Genomic DNA, 7,857 nt, shown 5'->3' on the forward strand with positions numbered 1-7,857 from the left:
ACTTTTAAAATTATAATTGAGATAAAACACAGTTTCAATCGCACCTAACTATAGTATAAACAAACCCTAAGAAAGAAAAAGAAAGGATAAGTGATCAATTTTATCAAAACTTCATTAGTTGGCTAAACTTAGATGAGACTAAGAACCGAATAAAATAACAAGTTTACGTTCTTCTTGACTTCTTAGTTGTTAAAATTGTCCGATTCAGATTTTGAAGCAGGGGAAAGAGTAGTGTTTGGTTAGTGTTACATGATAGAAGGAATAAAAACGTATTTGATTTAAAAAAAATAAAAATAGTGATATAAAATATTTATGTTTTTGGAGGTAGATTTGAGGTAAGTTTATGTCATTTCAAAGTATGAAAAAACAGATTGTTTTCATTTTTTTCAATTTCAAGATAATAATCAAATATTTTCTATAAGAGAGACAGAGCAAATGAGCTTTTTGCAGCCGTATTTTTAGTGGTTAATAACGCTATTTTATTTAAAATATATTAAATTTTTTTTGTAAAATAAAAGTGTTAATAGTAAATAAACAATATGGAGAAAAAAAAAATCCTAGAATGAAATCTGTACTTCTTTTTTCCAATAGTCCGGAGAGATCAATTTGAGAAATTTGATATGTGAATCCTTTTAGATTTTGTATCGTAATAAAACCATCTCAAGATTTTGTAATTTATCTCAATTGTTTTAAAAAATACAATTTATTTCTTGTAGCTTATAAGTTATATAATACTTTAATTATCACTAATGCGAACTTAAAAAAAATCCACAAAAAAATTTGGATTATTCATAAAATTACTATTATATTATAATTAATAATTTAAAAAATGTTAAAATGTTAAATATTACAATTTTGTTATCAAATTGAAAAAATTCCTTGCCACCAGCCCATCATTCTTCTTCTCCCTTTCTCTTCATTGAAATTCGGCTATCAACGATTAAGGTATATATATCTACATAAAGACGAGCAACATAACAAAAATAATATATATATATATATATATATATATATATATATATATATATATATTTGAGCAAGGCTCAAATAAAAAAAAAAATCAAATGCTCTATGGTTCAAATCAAATACACACTTACACAGTGCTCTCCAAAAAGCAGCATAAATTGCAAGAATCCACAGCATTAAGATGTATTATTTCTGTTTGCTTGTCACCTTATGTTTTTTTAATCATTTTAGTATGATGTTAAAAATAATTTGAAAAAAATAATAAAAATATTATTTTAATATATTTTAAAATAAAAAAATATTTTAAAAAATAATTACTATAACACAAATATTTAATACCTTGTTTTAATGGCCATCCACTACCACACAACAGTAGATCCACTCAGACCATTAGCATTTTAAATTCATGTCAACAAGGCATTTTGCATTTTAAATCCTGAAAAATCAAGAGGATCAAATAAAGGTTGGTGCATGTCTCGTCATGATTTCACCCTTTTCTTTTCAGATTGTCTGCAATTGCAGCTAGTTTAACAAGACACGCGAACAACTTGTTGGAATTATTATTATTATTATTATTATTATTAACAATATCTAAAATGGTGTCGGGGAATTCACTGTTCCCCCAACGCACAAAGTACTGTAGATTATAACAGTAATTCCACAGTGCTTTCCTTCTTTTTCTTTTTTTTTCTGTTTCTTTTTCTCTTTTTTTTTCAAATTTACTTTTTTTTTTCAACTTTTCAACTTTTTCATTTTTTAACAGTGCTTTACTCCTTTTTTGTTTTTTTTTTTTCTAACTTTTCCTCTCTTTTTTTCCGTTTCTTTTCTTCTTCTTTTTTTTTTCAAATTTACTTTTTTTTTTCAACTTTCCTATTTTTTCTTTTTTTCATTTTTTATTAAATTTTTTTCAAAATTATTTTTGTTGATTTTAACTTTTAAATATTGACTTGGTTAAAATGTTTGCTTTCTAATTTTTTTCATTAAAATACTGTGGAGTGCTGCGATGTTTTTTCACATATTTTTTCTATTTTATTTTTTTATTTTTTAAAATTATATTTGTCAATTTTTTTTTTTAATATTGAGCTAATTGAGAGTTTAGTTTTGTAATTTTTTTTTCTTTAAAACATTGTTGATTTCTACAATGTTTCTCTGCATGGTTTTTTTTTTTTCTCTGAAATTATCTTTTTTATTTTATTTTTTAATATGGAGCTGGTTAAAAATTACAGTTATAATATGTGAGGAAAGCACTGTAAATTTCCTCAAAAAATTACTGTTGATTGCTACAGTTTTTTTTCTCACATGGTTTTTTCCTGTTTTTGTTGTGTTTTTCCCTAAAATTATCTTCGTCAATTTTATTTTTTAAATATTAAGCTGGTTAAGAATTGCAATTACAAGTTTTTCCTCACAAAACACTATGGATTAATACAATTTTTCCTCATATGGTTTTTTTTTCCAGTTTCTTTTGTGTTTTCTTTTTTTATAATATTTTTTCCAAAATTATCTTCGTCCATTTTATTTTTTCTAATATTGAGTTGGTAAGAATTTAACTTTGTAATAAAGCTTAATCATGTGGGGAAAGCATTGTAGCTTTGCTCATAAAACATTATGGATTGCTACAGTGTCTCTCCGCATGGTTTTTTTTGTTATAATTTTTTTCAAATTATCCTTTTCATTTTTTTTTTAATATTGAGTTGTTTGTGAATTACAATTATAAGTCATTACAAATAAGGTTAAATAATGTGCGGAAGCACTGTAGCTTTCATCACAAAACACTGTAAATTGTTACAGTGTTTCTGTCATTGACATTTAGCTTTATATTTTTTTTTTCTCTTTTTTGGTGTTTGTTTTGTTTTTTTTTTTTTCTAAAATTGTCTCTGTCAATTTTTTTTTTAATATTAGTTTTCCTTACAGAGCTGATTAAGAATTTAGCTTTATAATTTTTTTTTCTTTTTATTAACTAAAAAGCTAAATCATGTTGTGAAAGCATTGTATCTTTCCGTCATGAAATATTTGCTCTATCATACCTTTAATTTCTATTACTTATCTAGCATTGGTTCACAGTTATAACATTATCAAGTGTATTTATTTTATAAGCTCGCGGCAGCGCGCGGGCATGTCATCTCGTATATAGCTAAAAGAGCTCAGACTTTTACTGTGGATTGCACTGTGCAGTCCACAGTAAAAGCTGAGTTGTCATGCTTTTTTTTTTTTTTTTTTTTAAGTTTCTTCAGTTTTTCTTTGTTTTTTTAATGGATTTTGCTGTCATTTTTTTCCCGTTTGTTTTTTTTTTTTTTGCTTTTTTAGGTTGTTTTTTTTTTTTTTTTTTTTTTTTAAAAAATTTTTTTTTGTTAATATTAAATTTTTTTCTATCTCAAACTTTTATAACACACATTCCGGGTTTAATGGGTTAATCCAGATTTTTTTTTCTGGTTTTTCTTTTTAATTATTTTTTTCGTTTAATTTATTTTGTTAAATTAATTATGGGTTAACCTGATTTCATGGGTTAACCAAATTAACAGTAAAAAATTGAGTTGTCATTTTTTTTCCATTTTTTTTTCTTAGGTTTTTTTTTTCTTCATTTTTTCTTTGTTTTGTTTAATGGATTTTGCTGTCATTTTTTTTTTCGTTTGTTTTTTTTTTCCTGTTTTAATTTGTTTTTTTCTTCATTTTTTCTTTTTTTTTAATGGATTTTTTTTTAAAAAAAATGTTAATGTTAAATTTTTTTTTTTATCTCAAACTTTTATAACACACATTCCGGATTTAATGGGTTAACCCAGATTTTTTTTCTGGTTTTTCTTTTTAATTAATTTTTTTGATTAATTTATTTTGTTAAATTAATTATGGGTTAACCTGGTTTCATGGGTTAACCAAGGCTCCTGTTTGTTTGCAGGAAAGTGAATTCCTTTTGAAAAGTGAATTCCGGGGAAAGTGAATTCCTGGAAAGTGAATTCCGGGAAAGTATTTTCCGATGTTTGGTAGTGTTATGGAAAATGAACTGGAAAACACTTTCCAGTGTTTAGTTGTATTATGGAAAATGAACTGGAAAATAATTTATTAATGAATTAATTTTTTTTTTCAAATTTATCTAATATATATATATAAAATATTTAATCACTTAAAAAAAAAAAATGAAATCTAAAATGTATAATGATGAATTTTTTTTTATTATATTCTATATTCATACATAGCTTATTTTATAAAATATAACTATATATATATCATATCATATTATAGAGAAATAAGCTTGTGAAATTTTTTTTACTATTCCATGAAACTATTTATAATTCCATTACGTACGAAATACATCCGACAAAAACTATAGTTTTAATAATATTTTTAGCATGTAATAAAATTGGATAAAATATTAAGGTATAAAATTCACTCTAAACCATTTTTTTTTAAATATTAAAAAAATAGCACACTTTAAAAAAAAAAATCCCACAGGCAAGTGAACAGTGCAAGAGAACTGCATTGTTCACTATTTTTTAGTGAACAGTATACGCAATACACTGTTCATGTTAATTGCAATCTTCATTGAACAGTGCAATTAACATGAACAGTTAATAAAAGGCATGAAAAAATGGCTGCTTTTCACCTCTGGCCACTGTCGGAAAGTGTTTTCCTTTATTTAAGAAAGGAAAACACTTTCCTTTGTTAACACTAATTCATTTTCCATTGACTGAATTTACTTTACTTTGACTTTTTTTTTTATTGTTTGCCAAACACTGGAAAAGCAGGAAAGTGAATTGAAACTTTCTGCAATCAAACACAGCCAAATTAATTATGGGTTAAGCCGTCAATTTTTTTTTCTACGCAATTATCAAACTTTCATGACGCGAATTCCAGGTTTGACGGGTTAACCCAATTAATTCAGATTTTTTTTTTTTCATTAGTTTTTTTTTCTTCATGTTGGTTTTTTTTTTCTTTTTAGTTAATCTATTTAATTATCACACTTTTATGACACAATCTTGCAGCCAAACCCACATCCAAGGCTATTGGTCTAATGTTGCAGTCAGACTCATTTAAACTCGAGTCATGTAAGTTTAATATTATTATTAATATTATAAATATTACTTTTGGGTCAAGCGTTGTAGCTAAACCCAAGGCTTTTGGGTATATCTTTGCAGAAAAACCTAACACTCTTAGATCTTAACATTTTTTGATATTTTTTATGCAAGAAAAAAAAATTTACCCGTGGCATGTGCCTTTGTTTTTCTTTTTCTTTTTCTTTTTCTTTTTAAGCCCTTTACCGTGGACTGCACAGTGCAATCTACAGTGAAAAAGATGATGCCTTTAGTTTTTTTCTTTTTTCTTTGTTTTTTTATTTTTTTATTTCTTTTTTTAATATTAATTTTTTTTTCTATTTAATTATCAAACTTTTATGACACGGATCCCAGATTTGATGGGTTAACCCAGTTGATTCATAGTTAATTAAGAATTTTTTTTTCTCTTTCTTCATTAACTTTTTTCCTCTTATATGTTTTTTTTCTTTATTTTTTCTTTTTAATTCATATTTTTTAATTTAATTTAGTTCATTAATATTAAATTTTTTTCTATTTAGTTATCGTTTGATGCCTTTAGTTTTTCTTTTTGTTTCTTTTTTCATTTTTATACCTTTGACTGTGGACTGTACAATGCAGTCCACAAATTAGCCCGGGTTTGATGGCTTTTGTTTTTTATTTTTATTTTTTTTAGTTAATTTTTTTCATTTAATTTAGTTTGTTATTGTTAAATATTTTTATATTTAGTTATTAAACTTTCATGATACGGATCCCGGGTTTGATGGATTAACCTGGTTTCACAAATTAGCCCAATTAATTCTAGGTAACCCATCAATTTTTTTTCCTATTTAGTTATCAAACTTTCACGACACGAATCCAAGGTTTGACGGGTTAATCTGGTTTGAAGGGTTAATCCAGTTAATTCAAAAAAAAATTCTTTTTCTTCGTTAGTTTTTTTTCTTCTTGTTGGTTTTTTTTTCTTTTTAATTAATCTATTTGATTATCATACTTTTATGACATGACCTTGCAGCTAGACCCACATCCAAGGCTATTGGATCCGGTATTGCAGTTAGACCCACTTAAACTTGGTCATGCAAGTTTAATGTTATTATTAATATTATAAATATTACTCTTGGGTCAGTTGTTGCAGCCAAATCCAAGACTTTTGGGTATAACTTTACAGAAAAATGTAACACGTTTAGCCCTTATTTTTTTTTTTATATTTTTTAAGCAAAAATAAATTAACCCGCGGCATCGCACGGGTAATGTAACTAGTTGGTTTCTAAAATATATAATGAGCTGCTTTTACTGTCAAAAATATATGTGAGATTTATTTATATTTGAGGTTAAAATTATATTGAATTTTGTAATTTATCATGAGTATCTTAATATAAAAATATTTTTAAAAATTAATTAAAAATAAATAAAAAATTATTCTTAATAATATTTGAATATCAAAAGTTTCAAACCGCTATAAGCTTGCGAGCTTATGAGTTTGAACTTAGGTCTGGTTAATAAAAAAAATATATTTTCATAAAATTTTTATTTGAATAATAATTTCTTTTAAGTTCCTAAAATATGTTGTATAGAAACCAAAACATTAATTAAAATGAATCATGAAGATTTATAAAGATTCATGAATTATAAGTATTCATGTTTTGATTTTCAAGTTTTATAAATAGAAGTCTTGGATGGGTGGAAAGGGAATGAAGAAATTTTTGAGATCTTTTCTCTATTTGTTGTTGTTTTTTATAAGTTTTATTTATTTATTCTTTCTTTCCATTCTAGAGTTTAGATTTGGTCTCTGTAAAGAGATATTGCATATAATCTCTTTAATTTTGTTGGGTTTTATTTAAAAATGCATCTAAATAAATAAATAAATAATTGTTGGAATCATATAAGACTTATCAGAGAAAATTACATTGTATCAAGTGAGGAACAATAAAACTTAAAAATAAAAAATTAATTATTGAAAATAACTAAAATTTCATATTGTATATTCTCTAAAAACTTCAATAAATAAGTACTTTAACTAGTTTTGTTTAAGTTTAATTTTAATACTGATTTAGTTTATATACTAGGATTGTCTTTCCTATATAATTACAAGTATACCTTGTTTTTATATGTTTTGGATTATTATAAGCTAAACAAAATAAACCTACTTGTCTAATCTTCTTCTTATCGTGTGAATTTTATGCTACACAAATAAATTTAAAATGTTTGGGACACCCGCTTGAAAGAAAGATTTAAGCAAAATCATGTGATGTTTCTAGTTTTAATCACAATTTAAAGACAAAAACTATGGTCATAGCTTCCCTTTCATCTATCTATCTCTCTTGTAATATGGTTAGGGAAAGAAGGGTTATTTTGTATGTGTTTGGTGTTGTGGTAGTTTTTATAATTGTGATTTTTTAAAAAAAAAATTTAATTATGATTTTTTTAAAAAATATATTTGGTTAAAATTATAATGAAATAGATTTTTACATATAAAATAAATAAAGAAAACATGTTTATTATAATGTGTGTTTAATATCATGATATAATGTATTTTTAAAAAGTTTTTTCGCTTGAAAAATATATCAATATTTTTTCAGTTTTTTTTTTTATTTAGCATATCAAAATTATTAAAAAACACTAAAAAAAAATTAATATAATATTTTTTCATGTTAAATATATTTTTAAAATGCATCAAAACACAAGTAGAAACATAATGCTAAACAATTTCTTGGCTTCTATAAAATTAAGGTTTGAGATATAATTATATATGGGGTCTAGTAAAAAAAAAAATTATAAGTTATTTAGCTAACCCAACAAATTTTTTTATATGACTAAGAAAAAAACAATAAACTAATCATGAACAATCATGTTAGAAGATGGGGACATGGTAACT

The sequence above is a fragment of the Populus alba genome, chromosome 4, assembly GCF_005239225.2.
Source record: "Populus alba chromosome 4, ASM523922v2, whole genome shotgun sequence".
NCBI classification, from domain to species: domain Eukaryota; kingdom Viridiplantae; phylum Streptophyta; class Magnoliopsida; order Malpighiales; family Salicaceae; genus Populus; species Populus alba.